At 37.2% G+C, this 26,796-nt stretch overlaps 1 long non-coding RNA gene across 1 annotated transcript; it reads left to right on the top strand.

Annotated features, from left to right (window-relative positions):
* Positions 1-2,645: 2,645 nt before the first annotated feature.
* Positions 2,646-24,408, top strand: LOC139034771 (uncharacterized). The gene is made up of 4 exons (XR_011487314.1): positions 2,646-2,847; positions 14,464-15,428; positions 16,592-16,661; positions 22,831-24,408. It is a non-coding gene; the product is annotated as an uncharacterized lncRNA (long non-coding RNA).
* Positions 24,409-26,796: the final 2,388 nt, after the last annotated feature.

The raw sequence follows: 26,796 nt of genomic DNA, 5'->3' as shown, positions 1-26,796 counted from the left end.
TATTTTTATATGGAAGATTGATAAAGAAACAATAAAGTTTATCTCCTTAGAAATCTGTTCCTATAATTATTAACACATAATTCCATTTATCTGAAAATACATCCCAAGTTTCTTCAGTAATGCCAACAGCTTCAGGACAATATTTGAAGCCATTATACCTGTAGAAATAATCTGTAAGATACTGTATGTAGATTGCTTAGTGTATAAACAAATTTCAGCATCTCTCTCTTTTTTTTTTATGGTAAACTTTGAACCTCCCTCCCATGATTATACGAATATATTAAAGTACTTGGCTCAAATTGAAGTTTTGACTTAAGAGATGGAAAATTTTTTTTAGGTTTTCCAGGTCCATGCCAATGTTAACTGTTTCCTCAGTTTTATGAAGTTTTGATAAATGACTACCTCTTACAGGACATAGCACAATAAAAATAAGTATCTAACTTTTCATGGGCTTATGGCTTTAGAAACAAGTAAACAAATCCTGTATGATCATAGCTTTTTGTTGAATCCATTGCTTTTTCCAAGTTGTTTTGGTGAGTGCAACTGAATAATTAAGTGTTTGATTCTGTGATGATTAGGAAATTGTTGGAAAGCAGAATGCAAAATTTTCTGGCATGACCATCTCAGAGATGGAAGATATAAGATCTGTTGTTTTATCTAAATTTACAGGTGGTAATTGTTAATTATATCACCTGGCTTAGCTCTGGTCAAGTGTGTAGTATACATATTTTGAAGAAAAGAACTATAAGAAAGAAAGAAAGCAGATTTTCACTGCAAAACGTTCCCAGTTGCAAGGACATTGCCACAGATTGTGATTTCAATTTTCTTAAATGCCAATTGGCCAAGTCAGTATGGAAACAAATTTATTTTCTATACTATATGAATTCACAACTCCCATTAGACTTGCAGAGGCAATCTCAGCTCTATTATGACAGCACATGTTCCCAAGATAACCACTCCAAATTGAATTAATATTCAAGAAGATCCTATTCATCACATTATAGGTGTGGTTTGTTCCTTTATAACAACTCCATGTTTATTGCCTTGATTTTATAGTCATTGTAAATGTATAATAACAAACTATTGGTTTACTTCAACATAAATAACTGGTTAAAAATATAATTTCAATTTGATTATAAAAAAAGAGTAAGACAGCTCAAGGTTTTGTTTCTTTGTATATAACCATCTTTTGGAGAAGGCAATGGTACCCCACTCCAGTACTCTTGCCTGGAGAATCCCATGGATGGAGAAGCCTGGAAGGCTGCAGTCCATGGGGTCGCTACAAGTTGGACACGACTGAGCGACTTCACTTTCACTTCTCACTTTCATGCATTGGAGGAGGAAATGGCAACCCACTCCAGTGTTCTTGCCTGGAGAATCCCAGGGACGGGGGAGCCTGGTGGGCTGCTGTCTATGGGGTCGCACAGAGTCAGACACGACTGGAGCGACTTAGCAGCAGCAGCAGCAGCATACAACCATCTTTAGTGTGGTGTTAAATGTTTAACTCATACATTCTGCGGAATAAAGTAAATGACTTTTTTTAGTTTTGTCTGTGCCTTATTATGGGCTTCCCAGGTGGCACTAGTGGTAAAGAACCTGACTGCCAACGCAGTGAGACGTAAGAGATGTGGGTTCCATCCCTGGGTCAGGAACATCTCCCTGGAGAAGGGAATGGCAACCCACTCCAGTATTCTTGCTGGAGAGTCCCATGGACAGAGGAGCCTGGCGGGCTGCAGTCCATGAGTTCACAAAGAGTCAGACATGACTGAGCACAAACCCCTTGTGCCTTATTATGTTAAATGTCTTAATAATCAGAACTAGATTTTCACAAGAGTGCTGTCAAATTCTCAGGACAAAAATTTGTTGCCACCTGATTTATTTCAAAGCTAGCACAACTCTCTACAGATCTGAATGGTGAGGTGATTGCATTTGGGCGGCCTTCCTTAGCAAGGCTTGATGAAGTAATTTAGAGAGACCTTGTTGGCAGGTGGCACCGCCCCTCGGGTGGTAGCTCCTTTTGGGTGCAAAGGTGGGCCAGAGGTGAGTTTCCTCTTTTCAAAATATAAGCAAAGAATGATCTACCTCTGTGCTCTTTGCAAACATCATATGCAATGAAATATTTGGCTGGGAACATGAACAATTATGATTTTCATCTGAGGCCCTCATGTTGAAAACCTGACAATCCTGAGAATTACTGCCAACCAAGGAATGCTGCCAAGCTTCCGAAGATGCCAAAGGGCATGGCAGCCAAAAGACTCAAAAAAAAGTAAATCTTCAAGGTAAGGTCAACAGATAGTGGAGGGAAGCAAGAATGTGTGTTGTAACAGTCTGGTTCTGCTTTCTGGTTTTAAGGAAAGGGACCTTGCAGAAAGACAGCCTGGAGGATGTACGCAGGAAATCACCTTGTGAGAATCTCTAAACACAATTTAGAGTGAGCCAACTCCTGATTACAGTTCTGAAGAATATCTGACTGCCCATAAAGGACTTAACTATACTAATTGAGGGATGTGATGGAATTAGACTGGGAAGCCGTGAGCTATCCCAGCTTTGAGAGTTGCCAAGGCAACTCAGAAAGATTGAATAGGATATCTACGGGGTAGGTTTTCAAAATGAGAGCTGGAGGAGGTGGGGGGGCGGGCTGGAAAGAACAAACAGCTAGTATTAAACAGTAGCTAAAGGCAGGAGGACTGGAGGCTCAGCTTGTGAACCAGGCTCACTGGGCTCTGTTGCTTATACTGAGCCTTTGGAATTTATACACAGAGGAATGCAGCAAGTCACTGGTGGGTTTCAAGTCAATTCTGGACCAAATAATGTGCAAAAGCAGGGCTGCATATTAAATGTAACAAGGTAATTATATTCTATTTTATTGTTATTGATGGTACATGTCTCCATTATTTCCTCCATCATTTTTCATGTGTGTTTATAAGAATTCTGCATTTGGAGCTCACAGAAAGAAAAATCCTAGAATCTGATTCATATTTCAATCAGCCAAGATAATGAAAGAAAATTTAGTAAATCTATTGTGCTTTATCTATCTCCCCAAATTTGACATCAAAAGGTTTTATTGTAACAGAGTGCATATCTAGCCTTGAACAATTTCCTTTCCTCAAATTAGTACTGCCAAATCCCAAACCCAAACCCATTTCCTCTCCCCAATTCCCCCAGAGCCTTGATGTTTTTTTGTGTGGAAGTGTGTATATGATGAATATCTTTTTCTGGAGTTTAAATCTAATTCAATTTAAAAATAAGGCTCACTTCTTTTAACATGGAATAATTATTTGTGATTATTTAAAAATCCAATCCATTCTCCCAAGGCTTATTTTCAAAACAGCTTTTCGTAGGTGTGTGAAATTTTAATTAAGTCCTGTGCAAGAATGCCTATTCATAGCCTTTGTAAAAGAATTTGATTTTAAGCAACTAGTCCTAAAAAGCATGCAGTCAAGTAGAAAAGTGGATGCTGGGCTTAAAATATGGCCTCTTGCCGCCATCTCATTGTTTTGAGCCTACATGTGCCAATTTGGTCATACTCAGAGCGTGAGTTCTTTTGAGCAGATATATCAATAGTATCTACTGATGAAGCTTTGAACTGGGTGAACACTGCTTATGCTACCCTAACTCAGCAGTGTGTTGATAAATGTTTAACAATCACCTTTGGAAAATGTGTGTGTGTATGTTATAAGAGATGTGAGGCACACTTTTCACAAATAATAATAGCATATATAGTATTCATGATGGTAGATTCCATATAGCTAATTGAATCTAATCGAATGCCTCATTGATTTTGACCAAACTTTTGCATCTGTAGCCAACCTGAGGTTGCAGTTACTAGATCCTCACGAATATTAGTTACTATTTTTGCTTTTGTTAACGAGTAAGGTGGAAGTGAAGCACTGAAGACGTATGTTGGAAGCTCATTTGACCATCAGTGATATATGTGATTTTGCTGAGTCAGGTATCTTTTCAAATAGAATAGTTCTTCAATTTTTTGTCCTATTTATAGTGAATGGCTATATATGTGAAAAACATTTAAATTTAATTTTCATTAACATTTTCTCTATCATTTTCTTAAATAATGAAATAATAAATCAAGCCCTGATTTTTAGGAAGTTATTGATAGAGATATGGATAACAGGTAACTTTGAAGAACACTCTTCCTGATTTAAAAGGCAAGTGGACCACACCACAGGCTACTTACAGCTTTTGGTCTCAGGATTAACGCACAAGCTAAACATATATATATATACACACACATATATATGTATTAAAGTATTTTAATGTGCATTACAGCTATTGTAACACTGCTATTTAATAACATTGAGATTTATAGGTTATGTATCAACATGTTTGTACTTAATTACACATGCAAATAATGGGGTGCAAGGTCCTAACTTATAAAAAGTGAAGTGCTGGATACTGCAGAGAGTAATGCAATGATAATATGTACTTTTGTAAAAGAAAAGAATATGGAAGCATTTAAATTAAAAAAGTGAAAGTTACTACCTCCTTGCCCACTGTTCCAATCTTATTCTTCAAAGGTAAACACTTTTAATAGCTGATATCTATCCTTTAAATTTTGTTCTGCCCACATAGATATTTTGACTAGATTGTATTATAGTATGCTTTACTTATTTTAAATAAGATAATGCTATATTATTTTTATTTTTAAGGGACACATTATATATATTGTTAGGCAACGTGTTTTTTTCCAAATTATAATAGATTCTGCTTTGTCATATAGCCCTACTTTATATTCCACAAAAGCTGTAGAATATTCTATAGAAATATTCTCCTATTAATAGAAGTTGAATCATTGTAAGCATTCACTTACCAATAGAAGTTTAGGTTTCCTTCAAGTTTTTAAATTTTATTATGCCTTTTGTTTTTGCAAAAAACAGTAATGAATATCTTTGCACATATGTGTGTAGTGTGTGAATTTCTATAGGAGATAGAATACTAGAAATAAAAAGTACAGGCTTCTTCAATCACTGATCACATTTGTTTGTGTGTTTTAATTGAATGTATATATATATACACATATCCAGGTATCAGTAGTTTTTACATTTAAAAATACACGATGTTGGGATTACCAAATATAAATCACTATACATAAAATAGACAAACAAGTCCCACTTATATAGGACAGGGAAATAGACAAACAGGTCCCACTTATATAGGACAGGGAAATAGAGAAACAAGTCCCATTATATAGGACAGGGAGCCACACTCAACATTTTGTAACAGGGACTTCTCCGGTGGTCCAGTGGCTAAGACTCCATGCTCCTAATGCAGGGGGCCTGGGCTCAATCTCTGGTTGGGGAACTAGACCTCACATGCTGCATCTAAGTGTTCACATGCTACAATTAAAGATCCTGCATGCCACAATGAAGATCAAAGATCCTGCATGCCATAACTAAGACCTGACACAATTAAAAAAAAAAAAAAAAACTTGTAATAAACCACGAGAGAAAAGGAAAAAAAAAATACACACAAGGTGTATTTGAGTTCTTAGGCTTCATTCAGACAACTTCCTGTTGAAGCATTTCCAAAACACTAACCTTTTCTTTTACTGCCCATAATGTTCAATCTTCTCAGATATTATTTCTCACATCCCTACTTTAGAAATGGACACACTATAGTGAACTGACCTCAACATCATTCTTCAGATATCATCTTGATATATTTCCAGACTATTCTTCTAGGGGAGGGGAAGCTGTCACAATATATAAAACTTTTAACTCTGAACTAGTTAGTAACTTAGTTTGTCTCAAAAGGCCTCTCAAAAAGCTCACAACTGGTAAGATATTCCCTAAATTACTCCTTTAAAATATGGGTTTTAAATTACAGTAGGATCTCATACAATAAAAGGTCAGAAAAATAAATGAAAAAAAAAGTAAATAAATGAAAGAAAGGCAAAAATCACAGTACATTACTTTGGAAATGTTAATGCGTTTCTGTGTCTTTATCTCTGATTATGACATTATCCAGAAGTGACAAGGATTATACAGACTGCCAACTTTTTCTTTAAGGCATGTTCAATGTTTTTTTTTATTGAAGTCTAGATTTACACCGTTGTGTTAGTTTCAAGTGTACACCAAAGTGATTCAATTATGTGTGTGTGTGTGTGTGTGTGTGTGTTCTTTTCCCTTATAGGTTACTATAAAACATATGATCACATATTTCTTACTTTGTAATTACTCATGCCATGTTGGGATAAATTCCAGTTTTGTATAAAAATATTTGCCAATACATCATCACTAGGTAGTCACTAAATATGCTCCAAGGATACCCCACTTTTTGAGTTCATCAAGTTCGACATTATTTTGTTTCTGAATACTCTGTGGTTCAAAAGCTTTGATTCTGGAGGTCACATTTGTTATAAGTGCTTTCATTAATGAATTATCTGGCCATTAATTTTAAGGAGTAAATGAAATGATTTTTTAAACTATGCTTATTGTTAACAAATCAGAGTAAAATGAATTCTCTTTTCAGGGTCCATTAGCACATCTTCAGGATGAGATTGTCAGTATCTTACTTATTTGGGAGAAAAAAGAAAGTCTGTCTATAAGGGATAGTTTTAATTAAAGTGGAGGAAAACATTTAAACTTGTTCAAGTGGCAGAGATTATTGTTCATTCATAGACTAGATTCTTTAATAAATTCTGTGACTTGCTGAGTTAAGAACAGGTACATGTATATTATTCCCATGATAAGAGATGGAACACAGTAGCAGAGTATTAAGCCCCTCAGAACTGAAGCTACTGCTGGAGTCTGGAGCAGTTGGATTTTCAAGTCTTAGTGAACTTTATACCATCTGAACCTATGAATATAGGGTCAGTTTGTTCTTTTAAAACATGTATGGCTATCACAAATATATGGCATATTTCTTTTTATTAGATATGTCAGCACCCTTATCTGCAATTATACTAAATGATTTGCAACATAAACTTGCTTCTCATGCATCCAGTGGTGTTATTCAAAGCTTAATTATCTGTTTTAATTTTTTATAAGCCATTATTTTTTGCAACCTTGAAACACTCAGATTGTTCAAACTCAACTTACTGAAAAAAAAGTCTGGCTAAGACATCTCTGATGCAACCTCTGTTGGTGATTAGGAGTGGAGAGTATGTGTTTGGGTATATTTGAACACAAAGCTACTGTATATCTACTCAAATTGGTGACTCAAAATCTGAAGGTGTGGTGATGTCTAATATGACAATGAAACTCACTGGTGCACACTCTTAAGAAATGGACCAGAGTATGAGAACGTAGACACTTGGCACCACATGAAATATTTACTGACGGGGGAGCCTGATAAGGTTAACAGAAAGAACTTGAAGAATTCTAGAAAAAAAATGTGCAGGCACGTTCAACCACTGATCATATGCTTATTTTGAAGTCACATCATTCTAGTTTCAACCAAAAACCAAGTGCTTGTTTAGAGGACAAAGAATGCTTGGGATCAGAATTGAGCCTTGCTGATCTCATAGATTTTTCTGTCAGTTTACAGTTTAGAGCGACAGTCAAGAGGCTAAATTCTTGAGCCGCTTTTCTTTCTACAGTTGGATGAATTCAGGCATCTGACCTGCAGGCCTTAACAATGCATTGTCAGTACAGAAATTAAAGGAAATCACTGACTCTCACTGAGCTAGGAAACTGGTAGAGCAGAGCAAGGGGATAAGGCAATTATGACCTAAGAAGACCAGGGTGTCGCTTCATCTTTACTGACAGATCATCCGTATTTCGGAGGGGGCAACGGCAACCTACTCCAGTATTGTTGCCTGAAGAATCCCAGGGACAGAGGAGCCTGGTGGGCTGCCGTCTATGGGGTCACACAGAGTCAGACACGACTGACGCGACTTAGCAGCAGGAGCAGCTGCATCCGTAGCTGCTTTATAAGTGTGGCAGTTGGGAAAAGGCAGTTAGTGAGACAGAAGCTCCTGAACTATGCTTTCTCCCTCTTTAAAACATTTGATTCTTTTTGATCAAAACCATTTAGGTACTTAATTTTGAGGACACTAGACTGTAGGTTTTAGGAAGGCTATGAGAGTATCTGTTTTGCCCTCCCAGATTTCTAGGGCCTGGCACAAAATAGGTGATCAGTGATTACTGATGGATGAATGAATAACAGAAAGGAAGTGCATCTTTCCATGAGTGAAGTGTTGAATAAGAATTATCGTTGTGGTTGGCAGGCTCTAGGTTGGCCCTATTGGAGCCAGTCTCTTTTCCTGATACTCACACTTGTTATGAAATCTTCTCCTGGAGTGTGGACTGGAGCTAGTGACCTGCTTTTAGTGAGCACAAGACAGCAGATGTGATGGGGTGTCACTTCTGAGATCAGCTTATGGAAAGACTGACTTATCTTGCTTCCAGTCTCACCCCCTCAAAGTCCTCATTCTGGGGAAGCAAGTTATATGTTGTGAGTAGCCCAATAGACGGGCCCAGGAAGCAAAGAGCTGATGCCTTTGGCCAACAGCCACATGAGTGGGTTGGCAAGCATAGCCTCCCTGATGGAGCCCTGAGATGACCTCAGCCCTGGCCAACACCTTGATGGCACCCAATCAAGCTGCCTCTTGATTCCTGACTACCACACAAAAAATTGTGAGATAACAAATGTTTGTTGTTTTAAGCTATGACATTTCTGGGTAATTTATTATACAATAGGAGAAAGTCAATAGAGTAGAATTGATTTGCTATATTGAATTCATTTGTTGTAAAAATTCTAACTGCATAATTCTTGAAAGACGTTGACAGTTTGTTGAGAAACACAATTTTTCTATTCCAGAATATTTTAATGGCTGTATAGTTAAAAACCAAATTACTTTATCAAAGTCACAAATTATTTCAAATAGTTAAAATAGGAATATTTACCCTGAATTTCTTCACCAAGAATAAGAAGTAGAAACACTCTTGATCTTGTCACTTTTATGTTAGTTTACATTCAGATCAAAGTGTGTAATATATCAGTACTTATTTAGACATCATGTTCAACGAACTAAACTGCACCCATGCATTCAGATGGAATTGCCATGCAGGGTGCTGTGGTAAAGATTGTGGTCAGTGGTGTCAGAGTGCCTGAATTTGAGTCTAGCTTTGCTGCTTCATTAACTTAACAAATTTGAGCAAGTTACTTAACTACATCTATTCACCTACAAGGGAAAGGGAATAGGTGGTAAAAAACAAACATAAAACTTATAAAGAATAGTTTATAGGAGTGATGCGATCCCATGCCCTGATGGCCAATGAAAAATCCGCAATTTGCTTTTTCATGGTTTTCTCAAGGAACTTCCATTTTCCCCAGTTTTTTCAATTATTTGGTCCTCTGTTTTGATGGCATTAATGCATTTCTACATTCACAAAATAAGTAGACAGATTCCACATCAGTGCTACTTTACAACTTAAAAAATTTTTTTCAAAACATTCATCTAATTCAGAGTTTTATTGTCATATAAGGTGGCTCTAGCTTTGACTGGCATTGAAATGTGGCCAGTCCTAATTCACATTGGCTGCAAGGTACACCATGGATTTCAGACTTAGTATGGAAAAAAGGAGCTAACTAGATCATTAATAAGTTTTTGGTGATGATTGCTGGGTGAAATATTTTGGATAGATTGGGTTAAATCAAATATATTGTTGAAGTTAATTGTACTTTTTTTCCTACTTAAAAAAATATGTCTACTAGGAAATCTACACTTACATATGTAACTCTCCTGTTTTATTAAAAGCACTGTCATACTTTGAGTTTAAGAAAAATCGCAGTATTCCTCCCTCTGCTCCATTGTCTCCACAACTTTCACCTCTCCATGCATTTTTACCTCTTTTCGGTCGTTTATTTTGGAGACCTGGTCATTGTAACTTCTCTGAATAATGCAGTTTCGCTGCTACTTCTTGATTTCTCAGACTCAGACATCATCTCTTCACATCTAGCTCCCACTTTGTCCTCCCGCAGCCCTCAAGCATTATTTCCCAGCTCACAGCTGTATTTGCATCATTTGAGAGCCCCATTCATAGCTGAGTCAGTGGGGAACCATGACTGACTGTCTTCTCTGCCCAGCTTGCTGTTTGCCGAGGACTAATGTGTCTTCTTGCTTTGTGTTTCATAACCTAGTTTCAACCTTTTGCCAGCTTTCTAGATCTCTTCTTAAGATGCCAGGTGTGTCTGCTCTTCTCTCAGAAGTCCCTCTCCAAGCCATCAGGTCCACCCCAACCGCACTGGGGGCTCTCTCTATCTGGGGCACAGCTGCCATCTGGGAATCTTCTGCACCATCCGAGGGAGTCCCCTCATCATGCTCCTCTGTTGGATCACCTACTTTTAAAAATAGAACTTCTTCCTCTTTCTTGGTTTATTTCCTTCTTTTGATAGACTACATGGTAGTCTACAAAAGATTTTTGGTAGGGAGGTAGAAAATGAACACAGTTACCTAATTTTTGAGATGTGCATGTCTGAAAATGTTTTTACACTAATGGGAAGAGTTTGGCTAGGTAGGATGATGTAAAATTTTCCTTTTGACATTTGAAAGGCTCACTTAGAATTCTCTAGCTTCAAAATCCTGCTATTGAGAACTCTGGAGTCATTATGAATCCATGTACTTTGTGACAGTATTTTTTTTCTCTCTCTGGAAGCTTAAAGGATCCTTGTTCTGTCCCCAGCATTCAGTCACTTCTATGCACGATAGCTGCATTGATGCGGCTCTCTTGTCAAATAATGGCTGTTCCTTCTTCCTGGAACAGTCGCCCCCACATCCATGTGGCTGGCTCCCTCGCCTCTTTCAGAGTGACACCTACTCTGATCGCTCTTAAAATAGCACTCAGGCCTTCCCCCCAGCAGTCCTCTGGATCCTCCTCGCACTGCTCTGCTGTTTTTTCCCTCGTGGCACTTATCACAGTATGTCATTAGGTCTACTTTCCATTTCATTAGTTTTCTTGTTAATTTGGCCTAATTTTCTGTTTTATCCCTCTATGTTATTTCAATTATTATATATTTATTTCTAGAAGTTCTGTCTTTTCAAACACACTTGGTCACTTTTGATATTCTCTTTCTCCTAACTTGTCTTTTTCATTTCGCCTTTTATATCTTTTAACACTGTAAACATATATTTACTTTATATTTAGTATCTAATGATTTCAGCATTTGAAGTCTTTGGTTTCGTTGCTTGTTTTGGCTTTTTTATTTTGCTTGTTTTTTTTTTGTTTTGTTTGTGTTTTGGCTCTTAACTCCTATTTCCTTGTGTATATTTGCTGGTAATTATCAATTCTTAATTTTTTACAATTTTATGAAGGAATGCTATGAGGACTGGGTGGAGAAAAAAATTGGTATTTACTTCTGCTAGAGTGCCAAGGATACAACATCATCTGCTGCTATTTAATCAGATACTTCTTGGAATATTTTGGGACCACCTAGACATGTGATCCTAGACCTATGTGGGTTAATTTGTCCTTACTAAATCCTACAGATATTTTTCCTGTTAACTACAACACAGAAATTAGAGTTTTCTTTTTAGTCTACTGTTGCTAAAATGGTTTTCATTTAGATCATCTTGTTTTTATACACATAGTACTACCAAAGTGCCAGCTTTATATGGGGTGGGTTCAGATGTTTTTATCTATTTCTGCACAGGTGCCTGAGACTCCAGGCTACCTACATGAATCCCATCGATGCCCTCAGGTTATGCTGCACATTCAGGCTTTTACACCTGCTGAGGTTTTCTGCTTCTATTTTGCTTGTGGCTGCGGGGCATAGACTCAATTTTTTGGGGGATACTAGTCCATCAATTACAAAAACATCCTGTATGGCATTAACATTTTATACGTAAAGAAATTTAAGATTATTAGTGTACCATAATAATGGAAATACAACACTGGAAAGAGAAATACAAGGCATTTTTAAAAGCTATGAATATTTATCATACATATATAATATAAAGCATAATATACATAATATCCATTCCCACCAACCAGCTTAAGAACTAGAACATTTTCAATATATTTGAAGCTTCCTGTTTGCTTTCCATGATTTCATAGCCCTCCCTTCCTCATAGAGATATCAATTATCCTGAAGTTTGTGGTGACATTTGTTTTTCTTAATAATTCCATGACTTATGCAATATCCCTTAAAGTAATGTTTACTTTTGTATGTCTTCAAACTTTACACAAAAATCACATTGGTACAACTTATCTGCAACTTGCCTTTTTTTTTTTTAATTTGTTGAGGATTGTTTGTGAGATTCTATAAAAAGCTTTTCAACTCCTTAAAAATAAACTAACCATTATTCACAGAAATGCCATGTCAATGATTAAGCAGCATAAAACAAATAATTACTAGAGGGCTTGGGAATTTCTGTGTTTTACTTTTATTGGAAATGAAAGTTCAGTTGAAAAGCTTAATATTGACTAACTATTCCCCTAATTAGAAAAAAATATTTATCATGATTACAAGAAAAGAAATGCAAATTCTTCTATTGCAACAGTTTTATATTGTGTTTGAATTCTTCCTACAAACCTGATGCCAACCACACAATTCCAGATGAGTTAAATAATGTTTAAGTTTAAACTAGCTTTTAAGTTTATAAAACTAAGCAGGAATTGAATAAATAATAGTATCAAGTTGCTTGTTTATTTCTATATACACACACAGAAAATGTTAAATTGTTAAGAATTTTAAGTGGGATAAAAAGTATTTGCTTTCTAAACAGGCTTATCACTCTAACATTTCCTCCCTTTTTTTGTTTACTTCTGTTTTGGGGGAAAGGCTGCAAAATTCCTTAAAGAATAACACGTCTTACAAAATCCACCCTCACTTTTTCCAAGTCTATTTTCAGATATCCATGAGTTAATTTTGGGGATGATAGGAGCCAAATGCAGTGAACACAATAAAGAGGGAAGCACTACTGGGAAAAAATGTCATCATTTCACCAGGAGAGAGAGTATAAATTTTCAATGTTCTGGGGAATTTCTATTGTATCTTCCATATACTAGTGAGTTAATAAGCCTCAGGCAAAAAAATAAAACAGAAAGGGAGTGCTGACTCCTTCCTTGTTCCACCACAGGCAAATGCCATGCCTTTTCAGTAAATGACTGAGGGCTATCTACCACTCATCAGACCAGGAGAAAGGGATTTTCAGGAAAAACAAAAGCCAGAGGTCATAAACTACAATGAGATATAGTCTGCCTTGAACAAAGTAGGTACTTAATAAATGGGTTTTGTGTTAAGTAAATTTCAAGTGTCCATTCATAATTTTACCTTCAACTACCTCTTAAACATGAATCCTAATACAAATTCTGTAACAAAAACATTTAAAAAAAATAGCTTATATTTCTCCCTAAAGGCTATTTAATAAGGGTGCAGTCTTTACAGAGATTCCTAAGTATCAAATTTAGCCATAAATATTTCTGGTATGTTTGTCAACTTTTAATAGTTGGAAATTATAATATTTTCCTGTGGATGTTATCATCTTGACAGTGCTTCTGAAAACACATAGTATGTATGTTACTCAGCACTACTGTATCTCACCTTCTGTTTTTCTACTTTATTTGTTCATGTTTTCACATTTCAATCAGATTTTCATTTTTCCTCTGCTTTCTAATTGATATGCATTAGCTACTTTCACTAAAATATTGCTAGTCAACCTATTACCCTTCCCCAAATGTTTACTGAGCACCTACTATATGTTCAGCATTGTTTTGAGGGCTCAAGTTACAAGGATAAGAAAGAATAGATCTTTGACTTAGAATTTACTAGTGATTAGGGTCCAGACTCTGCAAAATTATATATTAATATGACTATAACTGTCCAATTGAAATACCCATGAGTTCTATCAGGCAGAGAATGTGAAAGTGTTAGTTGCACAGTTGTGTCCAACTCTTTGCGACCCCATGGTCTGTCCATAGACTTCTCCTGGCAAGAATACTGGAGTGGTCTGCATGTCTCTCTCCAGGGATCTTCCCAACCCAAGGAGCAAATCTGAGTCTCCTGCATTGAAGACAGATTCTTTACCATCTGAGCTGCCAGGAAAGCCCTTAATTTCATGGTTTCATTGCCCTATAGGATATAATTATTTTTGTGTCTAACATAGGAAATTCATTTCAGTATGCCTTTTCTGAATGATATATAAGCATTTATTCTACAAATTCTCCTTAGAAAAAGCCTTACTTTGTTTGAAGTGAAAGTGCTATTCACTGTGACTGCGTTAGTCGTGTCTGACTCTTTGTGACCCCACGGACTGTAGCCCACCAGGATCCTCTGTCCAATTCTCCAGGCAAGAATACTGGAGTGGGTAGCCGTTCTTTTCTCCAGGGGACCATCCTGACCAGGTCTCCTGCATGGTAAACAGATTCTTTACCATTTGAGCCACAAGGGAAGCCCTTTATCTTGTTTACTATTTTCTTATTAGTAGGTTAAACATTTAATACTATTTCAGGATTAGTATAGAATCTTGATTTTTACTTTCTGGAAATTATAATTTTTCAGAGGACAGAGGATGAAAGAGAAGACTTTTCTGCAGAAGGAAGGTTTGAGCGCAAATCTAAATGCCATGAGATAGTCACGGGGACAATCGGGACGTAGTCCTCTGGACAGACAGAACATGTGCATGCTTGTGTGCTCAGCTGTGTCTGACTCTTTGCAACCCCACAGACTGTAGCCCACCAGGCTCCTCTCTCCATGGAATTTTCCAGGCAAGTGTACTGGAGTGGTTGCCATTTCCTACTCCAGGGGATCTTTCCGACCCAAGGATCAAACCCAAGTCTCCAGAGTCTCCTGCATTAGGAGGCAGATTCTTTACCACTGTGCCACCAGGAAAGCCCAGGGAGATAGAACAGGATGTCTAAGAGCCTGAAGTCTTTAAGGAATGAGTGTGGAGAATTGAAGGCTCAGAAATTTGTATGAAGCAAAAAGAAGAAGAGTAGGAGTGGAGGATTTCAGGAAACGAGTCAGGGGACAATTATGTAGGGTTCTGGAGACTATAAATAATAACTTCAAAAGAAGGCTGAGCACCGAAAAATTGATGCTTTTGAATTGTGGTGCCGGAGAAGACTCTTGAGAGTCCCTTGGACTGCAAGGAGATTGAACCAATTAATCCTAAAGGAAATCAACTCTGAATATTCTTTAGAAGAACTGATGCTGAAGCTCCAATACTTTGGCTACCTGATGCAAAGAGCCAACTCATTGGAAAAGATTTTGATGCTGGGAAAGACTGAAGGCAAAAGGAGAAAGGGGAGGCAGAGGATGAGATGCATCGCAGAGATTGGATAGCATCGCTGACTCAATGGACATCAATTTGAGCAAACTCCAGGAGATAGTGAAGGACAGGGAAGCCTGTGTGCCGCATTTCATAGGATCACAAAAGTTGGAGACAACTTAGCGACTGAACAACAACAACAAAATTATATTATCTAGGTAATCTTAATTCATATGTTCTTGCTTTTACATCTAAGGTAAGTTCTTTAATTCTTTAAAAAATTGGGGTAGGGAGAAAAACACAAGGATTTATACAAACAAAAGAAAGAGAAAAATAGAAAACAAATTCTAATTAAGAAAATATATTGAATCATGCCCTATGAGATGATGCTTTGATTTAAATTGAAGATGCAGGTGGGTGCAAATATACCTATAGTCCCCCTTTTCTTCCTTTTCTCAGTAAAGAGGATAAACTCCCAATGCCAAATTTTCAAAGACCCATGGAGGAAAAAATAAAAGCAGGGTGCTGTGATCAACTCTGCCCCTGATTCATTGTGTTTTTAATAGTGTTTCAGCTTCCTCATCTCTATAGTGAGCATGAAATTGCCTAGAGATCTGTGTGGTTCCTTTGTGGAAAGGTTTAAGACAGATAAAATTAACTGCAAATCATTTTGAATTTCTAAGAGAAAAAGCTCAGACTTTGAGGATTAGGGTTTGTCTTTTTGCACCTTGCTTTGCCTTACATGGCAAAGACAAAAAAAATGCCCACTGTAGTTACTTTCTCTTCCCTCCTTGAGATCAGAGTGTTCTGTGCCATGAACATTTCACTTCTTAATTTATTAAAGGTCATAGTATTGTGTTTTTCTACGTGGTTTTCTTTATTTGCCAAAAAAGAAATGCAAAGAACTAACATAAGATTGTAGGGTATTTTTATTTGTTTTTCACTTGCCTAATTATTTTCGTTTCTCTGTTATTGGTCCCTGACCTTTTGGCAAAGTTTATTTTCAGTTTCTATTTTGTTTTCCCTGCATTGTGGAAAGGTCTCAACTCTCCCCCAAATGGCAGAAATCCACCAGAAAATCCAAACTGGGGAAATCCTAGAGTTGAAATGACTTTTTTTTCTTTATTAAAGAAAACCTTACCAAAATAAACATGCTCAGGGATACTCCTGTTTGCTACCAAGGAGATCTGTAGAAATTTCTAAAATAAGTGATAGTAAAAATAAGAAAATACAGGCATAATTAATTTTCAGAATATCAACTGCTGTTGCAAATGTGTCAAAGCCCAGCTTCTGCAGAAAATACATATTAGCAAACTGTGTTATGCCTTCTGCCCCTTTAATTTTGTTTTCAAAAATTCCCATGACAATGTTCAGATATCCACAACCACACTGACACATTTCATGCCAAAATTGGTTTAGGAATTCTGCAGATCAAAAGAGAAAGGGATGCTGCATCTGAGAACAGACACTTCTAAGACATTTCGCAAGGGTAAGTTCAGAACTGCATGGTGTCGTGAATACTGTCTGGGTATTGACAAGAAGATTCAAATAGATTCTGTAAACAATGGGGCCTTGGGAACTGCATACATCTTGAGAAGCAATTTGAGTGGCATATATTTAAGACAGTCCATTCATATTTGAGCACACTCAAGCAATTTATGTTTCCTCAATGTCAGCTTGAATGGGACATTGGGAGAATGGTGATGCTTCACTCTCATTTTAGATAAAAATCCTGAGTAATTGTGTATTTATCTTCATATTAATTTATGTCACAGAAATATGCCACATAAGAAAATAAGACCTCCATATGCTGCTGTTGATGGTATAAATTGTTATACAATTTCATGGAGGACACTTTGGAGTTTATATTCAAAAATTTAAAAATATTCACCATCTTTGACTCATCAATTTTTCAAGGAAATAGGAAGATAGATGTCCATGATAATATCATTAATTTATTATGTTGCCATTGTGTTTACAGCAATGAAAATTGAGAAAGAGTCTATCAAATCAGAGGTAAAGGAACAATGGATGTGTTTCACTCACTAGAGAATACTTGGAGCATATACAAGTGATAATAAAGATTTATAATTATTGACATGAAAATATATTTTTAAATTTTAAAAGATAAAATCAGGCTATAGAATCTTCTCAAAACATATGTGAACTTTATTAAGCTTTAATCTCTAACTTAATCCAGGAGCAATATCCCTTTTACAGTCTCTGGACCCAGAATGGAATATAATTTTCATTTATGTCTCTCTCTACTTCTAAAGAGATGTGAGTACTAGGATCACAGCAACTGTTATTAACATATGGCAACCTTGCTCTCAGAAGTCTCCTGCTCTTCCGTTAAGCAGAATTTTCTTACTTATGCAACCTATTCTTACATTTTCCCAACCTCCACCACAAAGTGCAAGGTTTCTCACAGTATACTTGGGACACTTCCTGAATCTGGGCTTTAGTGCCAAAGGGGAGAAGTCCTGTGTGGTTCTGAATACTCCCATCAGACCAATTTTAGCTTTTGTGCTTTGTACATTTTAAAAAACCATATATAGATTAAAAAAAAACCTGATCAGTCTCCTAAAAAGACAGGCCTAGGGTTTCATAATCAATTGTGGAAAATATTTTTGTTTTTCTGATCATAGCAGATATTTGTTTGCTATTTACTTAACTGAATTTTGTAGTGGCTGAGATATATTTGGCTCCACTAAAATAAATGCTAGAAAATAAATGGTGCCTCAAAGAATTTAAGAGTATAGAATTCTCTAGAACATCTTTTCTGACCACAATGGCATGAAACTAGAAATTAATCACAGGAAAAGAAATGAGAAAAAAATGATTTTATGGAGACTAAACAACATGCTACTAGAAATAAAATCAGTTCATTTCAGTTCAGTCGCTTAGTCATGTCTGACTGTTTGTGACCCCATGGACCGCAGCACGCCAGGCCTCCCTGTCCATCACCAACTCCCAGAGTTCACCCAAAACCATGTCCATAGAGTCGGTGATGCCATCCAACCATCTCATCCTCTGTCGTCCCCTTCTCCTCCCGCCTTCAATCTTTCCCAGCATCAGGGTCTTTTCAAATGAGTCAACTTTTAACATCAGGTGGCCAAAGTATTGGAGTTTCAGCTTCAACATCAGTCCTTCCAGTGAACACCCAGGACTGATCTCCTTTAGGATGGACTGGTTGGATCTCCTTGCAGTCCAAGGGACTCTCAAGAGTCTTCTCCAGCACCACAGTTCAAAAGCATCAATTCTTCAGCACTCAGCTTTCTTTATAGTCCAATTCTCACACCCATATATGACCCCTGGAAAAATGATAGCCTTAACTAGATGGATCTTTGCTGACAAAGTAATGTCTCTGCTTTTTAATATGCTATCTAGGTTAGTCATAACTTTCCTTCCAAGGAGTAAGCATCTTTTAATTTCATGGCTGCAATCACCATCTGCAGTGATTTTGGAGCCCAAGAAAATAAAGTCTGTCACTGTTTTCACTGTTTCCCCATCTATGTGCCATGAAGTGATGGGACCAGATGCCATGATCTTAGTTTTCTGAATGTTGAGCTTTAAGCCAACTTTTTCACTCTCCTCTTTCACTTTCATCAAGAGGGTCTTTAGTTCTTCTTCACTTTCTGCCATATGGGTGGAGTCATCTGCATATCTGAGGTTACTGATATTTCTCCCAGCAATCTTGATTCCAGCTTGTGCTTCTTCCAGCCCAGCGTTTCTCATGATGTACTCTGCATATAAGTTAAATAAGCAGGGTGACAATATACAGCCTTGACATACTCCTTTTTCTATTTGGAACCAGTCTGTTGTTCCATGTCCAGTTCTAACTGTTGCTTCCTGACCTGCATACAGGTTTCTCAAGAGGCAGGTCAGATAGATGGTCTGGTATTCCCATCTCCTGAAGAATTTTCCACAGTTTTTTGTGATCCACACAGTCAAAGGCTTTGGCATAGTCAATAAAGCAAAAGTAGATTTTTTCTGGAACTCTCTTGCTTTTTCAATGATCAAGCAGATGTTAGCAATTTGATCTCTCATTCCTCTGCCTTTTCTAAAACCAGCTTGAACATCTGGAAGTTCATGGTTCACGTATTGCTGAAGCCTGGCTTGGAGAATTTTGAGCATTACTCTACTAGTGTGTGAGATGAATGCAATTGTGTGGTAGTTTGAACATTCTTTGGCATTGCCTTTCTTTGGGATTGGAATGAAAAGTGACCTTTTCCAGTCCTATGGCCACTGCTGGCTTTTTTTAAATTTGCTGGCATATTGAATGCAACACTTTCACAGCATCATCTTTTAGGATTTGAAATAGCTCAATTGGAATTCCATCACCTCCACTAGCTTTGTTCGTTGTGATGCTTCCTAAGGCCCACTTGGCTCCACATTCCAGGATGTCTGGCTCTAGGTGAGTGATCACACGATCGTGGTTATCTGGGTTGTGAAGATCTTTTTTGTACAGTTCTTCTGTGTATTCTTGCCACCTCTTCTTAATATCTTCTGCTTCTGTTAGATCTGTACTATTTCTGTCCTTTATTGAACCCATTTTTGTATGAAATGTTCCCTTGGTATCTCTAGTTTTCTTGAAGAGATCTCTAGTCTTTCCCATTCTATTGTTTTCCTCTATTTCTTTGCATTGATCACTGAGGAAGGCTTTCTTTTCTCTCCTTACTATTCTCTGGAACTCTGCATTCGGATGGGAATATCTTTCCTTCTCTCCTTTGCTTTTGCGTCTCTTCTTTTCACAGCTATTTGTAAGGCCTCCTCAGACAGCCACTGTGCTTTTTCTCATTTCTTTTTCTTGAGGATGGTCTTGATCCCTGCCTCCTGTACAATGTCATGAACCTCCATACATATTTCATCAGGCACTCTGTCTATCAGGTTTAGAAATAAAATGGTACTTTTGAAAAAATAAACTGTCCAGAAAAATGTATGGATGTTTTCCACATATGATATCTAGGAATAGCAAGCATGGACTTGAATTTTCCTGGTGGCTTAGATGGTAAAGAATCTGCCCATAATTCTGGAGACCCACATTCATTCCCTGGGTTGGGAAGATCCCTTGAAGGAGGGAATGGCTACGCACTCCCATCTCTTGCCTGGAGAACTCCATGGACAGAGGAGCCTGGCAGGCTGCAGTCCTGGGGTTGTAAAGAGTCAGACACGATTAAGTGACTAACACTTTCACTTTTCAAGCATGGCCTTAGACATGAAAGTAACAAAATATTGTCTTCCTTGCTAGCACAGGTCCTTAGTTATCCTACTGATCTCACGTGCTGTCCCAAGGAATATTTAAGCCCATTTCAATGTCGATACATCATTGAATCACTTTTATAAACATAAAGCCCAAATATTACAATGCTTTATTCTAGTTAAGTTCTAATATGTATGAAGATTCATCTCTGCTACAATGCCTGAAGATTTCATAAAATATTTATGACCGGTTCAGTCTTTGTTGAGAATAACAAAACATGGGAAGAGTGCAAATTATGTCTTCTCTGGTTAAAAACTCTATGTGCCTTTAACTTTATTGGAAGATTTAGGCTACAAATAAATGTAGGTTTTCAACAAATCTGATCCGTAGTAGAGTCCAATATTTTGTCTCCCCACCATAGGTCACTATGTTCAAGGTATAAAATTATTGACTGTGACCTGATTTATAATATTTCAAGCTTTATTTCATTTGGAGTGGAACTGTAGCATAATTTGCAGCTCAGCAACTCAGGAATTCCCTGACTCCCTTATTACAAATCACATATTTTGAACTCTCTCCCTTATAAATAAAGTGGCCTTCCAATATCTCTATTGTAGCATTATTGCTGGTGTTAAATGATATAACCTGGGTAAGGTGTCTAATACAGTGTTTGACACTTGGCAGATTCTCAGTGAATGCTAGTGGCATGTCATGTTTTTTCCATCAACTTTATTTATTCCAACAAATATGATCACATAAAATGTATGCAGGAAAGACTCATTTGGATAAGCTTGAAGATTCAAGCCTCAAGTGCAGCAATAAATCAGAGTTTGAGATGGTTATTCAGACCTCTAGCAATTTCATCGATCTCTGAAGACGACAGATTCCAGGATAGAAAACCCACCATATGGAGAGTGTTCTCTCCCTCAAGGGTCCCTTTCACAAACAAAGGTTTGTTCATATTTGAGATAAATCACATTTTTGAGCTATCATCACAATTTTCCTATAAATCTAATCTATTTTAAAACATTAAAAAAAATACCCTCTGAGAAAATGACCCAAAATGAGAATACAACACACACACACACACACACACACACTTTTAAAAAATTAATTAATTAATTTTAATTGGAGGCTAATTACAATATTGTGGTGGTTTCTGCCATACACTGACATGGATCAGCCATGTGTGTACATGTGTCCCCCATCTTGAACCCCTCTCCCACCTCCCTCCCCATCCCACCCCTCAGGGTTGTCCCAGGGCATCGGCTTTGAGTGCCCTGTTTCATGCATCGGACCCGGACTGGTGATCTATTTCACATATGGTAATATACAGGTTTAAACGCTATTCTCTCAAATCATCCCACCCCTGCCTTCTCCCACAGAGTCCAAAAGTGTGTTCTTTACATCTGTGTCTCTTTTGCTGTCTCACATATAGGGTCATCATTACCATCTTTCTAAATTCCATATATGTGTGTTAATATATTGTATTGGTGTTTTTCTTTTTGACTTACTTCACTCTGTATAATAGGCTCCAGTTTCATCCACCTCATTGGAACTGATTCAAATGCATTCTTTTTCATAGCTGAGTAATATTCCATTGTGTATATGTACCACAGCTTTCTTATCCATTTGTCTGCTGATGGGCATCCAGGTTGCTTCCAGGTCCTAGCTATTTATTGTAAACAGTGCTGCGATGGACATTAGGGTGCACGCACACACACACACTTTTGAATGTGGAAAAGTTCAACAGTGAAAAATTGGAAATAAATCAGGTCTGAAGAATTTTGAACATAACTGAGTGATCCACAAATAATAGTGGATGCTATATTGTCATTTAAGATTCCAAAAATATGGAATATCTTGATAAATGGAAAATTATTCTTCAGTGAGATATGGAAAAGCAAAAGATATAATAGTATGTTTACTCTGGTTATAAAAATTTCAGAAGATAGCCATATTCACATTAAAATAATTTTAATGTGAAAATGTAACAATGAGGTAGTGAGATTTCAAATTTGTGGATATTTTCTGTGGATGTATCAAGTAAAATATTATTAAGTATTCCCTTATTCAGATGGAAACAATTCTCTCCTCATTCAGATTTGTTACTCTGAACATTTATTTTTCTCAACCTAATTGTTAGATTCTTGAGGGAAAGTACCCTCTTTATTCTATGAGATAGTCACCCAGCTACCTTACTATCTCCAGCCCTGGTGTAAAGTAAGAATTCAGTGAAAGCTCACTAAATAAAAACTTTAATTTATTTGTTAAACCTTAAAATATTTTCTATACCTTTCTGTTCAATATAATAACCATGTAAACATTAAAAAATTTAATTTTATTATTACAATATACAAATAGAAAAGTACTGAAAGGTGTTCAGCTTGATGAATGTGGTAAATAGAATTATTGCTTAGCAAATATGCACTCATTCTCCCCTTTCCCTCCACAGCCTTCATGGGAGGAAGAATACTCCCCAGCCCTTTGATGTTGGATCTGGCCATCTGACAGGTTTTGGTCAATGAGATGTTTATAGACATGATATGAGAAGACGCTTCAACAGGCATGCACAGTTGGGTTTGACTTTTGCATTTATCCCATTACATGAGAACTTGGGTAGCCACTGACTCATAGCAATGAAAGACACGTGAAACAGACCTGGTCCAACCCTCTTCTGGAGATAACTTTGATCCAGATGAATCTCACCTAGATCAAGCACTAATCCATAGATTCACAAGAGGGAAATAAATAATTATTGTCCAGTGACACTGAGTTTGGGGATGACTTGTTACACAGTTTTATTATGACAGTAACTGATTGATACATTTGATGTTGCATTGAATCTGTAACAATTTAAAGAAACTGACATCTCTGTATTAAGTCTTCCAATTCATAATTGTGATTTACTCTTCTGTTCACTTAGGTATTCTTTAATTATTGTCAATAATACTTTATGGTTTACTGAATGATTATTCTGAAATCATTGATTATTATTAGGTTATTTTTATTTTTTGCAAATGGCATATTTTTAAAACTTTGAAAATTTTGATGGAAATATAAACATTATACTATCCAACAGTTTTGCAAAATTTTTTATTTAGTCTAATACTTTATTTGAAGGTTATTTTGGGTCTTCTATGTACAATTATGTTGTCTATAAATAATGAGAACTTTATTTTCTTCTTTGCATATTTGTATCTTTCATTTCTTTTTTGTCTTTTTGCATTGACTAGGACCTTCAGGCAGAATGTTTAGTAGAGGTGGAAATAGTGGACATCTTTTATTTAACCATGATCTGTCACAGGTTGGGTGGCCTCAGAAACAGATCTTGAGATGGAGATTAGTGTGTGGAAGATGTGTTAGGAGTGATCCTGGGATCTACTGGGTAGATGGAATGAAGTCACAGGAGGACTGGATTGAAAAAGAAGTTGGGCTACAATGTGATCACGGAGAATACCTCAGCCAACCCATGAGGACCTCTGAAGCCGATGCATCTCTTTCAAGTCCCTCCAAGTGGGAGAAGAGGACCAAGTTTTGTGTCTCTGTATCAACCAGTGACTGGTTGAGGACTCTCCAGGTGAGGAGGGTGATGTACCTTTGGATGAGGTGATTCTTCAGTCAGTACAATTTCTAAAGGAGGTAGACAACTAAGGGGTCCCGTGCTGGAAGTACTCCCAAAGGCTGGGGTAATAAGTCCTTCACTTGTGAACGGCTCTCTAGAGAGCATCCACTATATAAGTTTTCAGTGGGAAAGATTTTAATTTTACAATGTTTGTGTCTTAGTGTTCCCTAAACAATGAATGTGACAACACTAAAAATAGTGATGATAAAAAGAAAATGATAAATAAGAATAACTGATATTTCTGTAACAGAGTGTAAAATGGTCCTTTTCCCATTGTTTTAGAATTTCAGCTGAAGGGTACAGTTGACATTTCCATGAGGGCTTGCTAAAAGGTCTATCTATCACTTTGTATCCATTACTTCAAACAAACTATGTAATAAAATGTGAGAAATTTAAAAGAGAAAAAGTTTTCTGTGTCATAGTCTTTACTCTCTTAAAACCAGAGGCTTTCTAAAGAGATTTGTTTTTGTTGTTAATGTTGTTTGTTTGTGCTGGCTTTTATTTTTTTTCAGGAGAAGAGAATTGAATCTTATTTCCCAGCTGGATTTAACAGCCTATTTATTTAACAGCATAAATGCATTGTTTTGCCTTATGTTACCCTTGCTGAACTTGAGAGCATCAGGAAAGGTGTAGAGTCTAGCACCTGCATTTGGTCTGAGGAATGCTGAAGTCTGAGGTAGGTTAGAGCTAACCATGAGAGCAGGAGGGACAAAGAAGGCAGTTTTGGTATCAGCAGCCTGAATGCAAATGTCTATGGGTCAAGTGAGTCCACTGAAAATAGCCACGTAAGCCGTCTTGGCAGAATTCTATTGAAGGAGGTGGTTTCAGAAGTGTGAAGGTCTTAGCTGAAAGAGTCTGTGGGTTCAACCACTGAGAGAAGGGGAAAGGGTACAGAAGGGGTCATGAGAGGTCAGCAGGAGAGGTCATGACGTGTGTCAGGGGACAGTGCCCTGTGGAGATCCTGTGGAGGGTTTCTCCAGACAAACCTCAGATTTTCTCTAGGAAAGAGCCTGCATTTAGAGCTTCCCACAACTGAGGACATGGGTGGGTTATAACAGAGCTAGACAAGCAAGATTTTGACCTTTTCTTTTAACCTCTCTCCATCAGATATTCTCATCTTCCAACTTTCTTCCACCCCAAAAACCCCAGCAATGCCAGTGCTAGACCACATAAAGGAGGAAGAACAAAATACCAACAAACTTTCTCAAGCCTCAGATCTGACCTGAGAGGATGGAGTCAAGGCATAAGAGAGTAGAGGTTTTACTGTAGGAGTAAATACTGAATTAGACCTGGTATGAAAATTTTGCTTTAGTCTTAAACTAGTTTTCTAAGCAATTACTGTACCTGTTCACGACATTGCCAAGAGGTAGAAAAGGGTGATTTAACTCACTGCTTAAAGGCAGTGAGAGAAAAACACAGCCCTGATTCTCCACTAATATCAGACAATAACAACAACAATAATAATTACTAAAAGTAACCACAAACCTATTTTCAGGGTTTTACCTTTTATGAAACACTTTATTGTTGTCTAACTCAGGGGAACCCCATCCCCAGGTCACAGACTATTACTGGTCTGCGGCTCCTTAGGAAGTGGGCTGCGCAGGAGGTGAGCAGTGGGTGAGCAAGCGAACCTTCATCTGTATTTATAGCCACTCCCCACGGGCTTGCACTACTGCCTGAGCTTCACCTCCTGTCAGATCAGTGGCAGCATAACAAATGTAATCATCTCCAAACTCCACCCAGTCTACGGAAAAATTGTCTTTCGTGAAACCAGTCCCTGGTGCCAAAAAGGTTGGGGATCACTGGTCCAACGTATAGACACTGTGTTCTTGGTCTTGTTCAATACAACAATAATCAATATTGCTTTTCTTTCTAATACAGGATAGTGGAGTAATCTGTAGCCTTTGCTAGAATGCTCTTCCTTCTATTTTAACCTAGTTACCTCCTACTATGCCAGAGTCCAGGTCAAATGTCTTTGCCTCAAAGAAGACATCTGTGGTCCTCCAGATTTACCCATACTATGCTTTCATAATGCCCCCTATTTCTAATTCATAATACTCTTCTTAATTTTACTTTAAAAATAAATGTAATTAATTAGTTAATACCTCGTGTTAGCTTCATGAGAGCAGGCCCTACTGGATCTCACTCAGCATTAATTTTCTGGTGCCTACCACAGAGGCTTACACATACTAGGGGCTCAAGAGATTGTAGCTGAATAAATAGAGAAAAGATGAAAGACTGAACCAATACGCCTTGAAATCCCTTGTTCCAGATTAAGAAGAGTTTCTTTGGAGTCACGGTTGATAAAGTTTCAGGCCCAAATGCCTTCCTGGCAGTAGGCATTTGAGGCTGCATTTGATGCTATACTGTGGCCTGTTCAGAGACACTGAGTTGGGTGGGGGGACCATCAGTGTAGATGGCTGGGAAGGGTGGATCACAGGTGGACTTGATACTTTTGTTTTAGATAGCAATTCTGTTCATTAGCAAGCCCCTTGTACTTTCATCCTTGTAAAGATAATGGGATAATAACTTTTTTCTAAAAGCAGGTTCTTTGGTCCCTTTGAAGGAGAGTGCTATATAAGTCCATGATGTTATTTTTTACTAATCAAAGGGAAAAAATGTCAGGCTAACATCAAGGACAATGCTTTTGATAATTTTTTAAAAGGTTGTGCATGCTTTTATTTAGCAGTCAATTAGACATCTTTTTTAAACATAAAACTGAGCAGCTGATATTTCTTTTTAATGACATTTTCTTACCATGAAAAATTGAGCATATTTTCTAATGAATTATTAGAA

The sequence above is a fragment of the Odocoileus virginianus genome, chromosome 4, assembly GCF_023699985.2.
Source record: "Odocoileus virginianus isolate 20LAN1187 ecotype Illinois chromosome 4, Ovbor_1.2, whole genome shotgun sequence".
Taxonomy (NCBI): Eukaryota; Metazoa; Chordata; class Mammalia; order Artiodactyla; family Cervidae; genus Odocoileus; species Odocoileus virginianus.
Note: the sequence above shows the minus strand (reverse complement) of the source record. Positions and strands in the feature narration are given on the sequence as shown.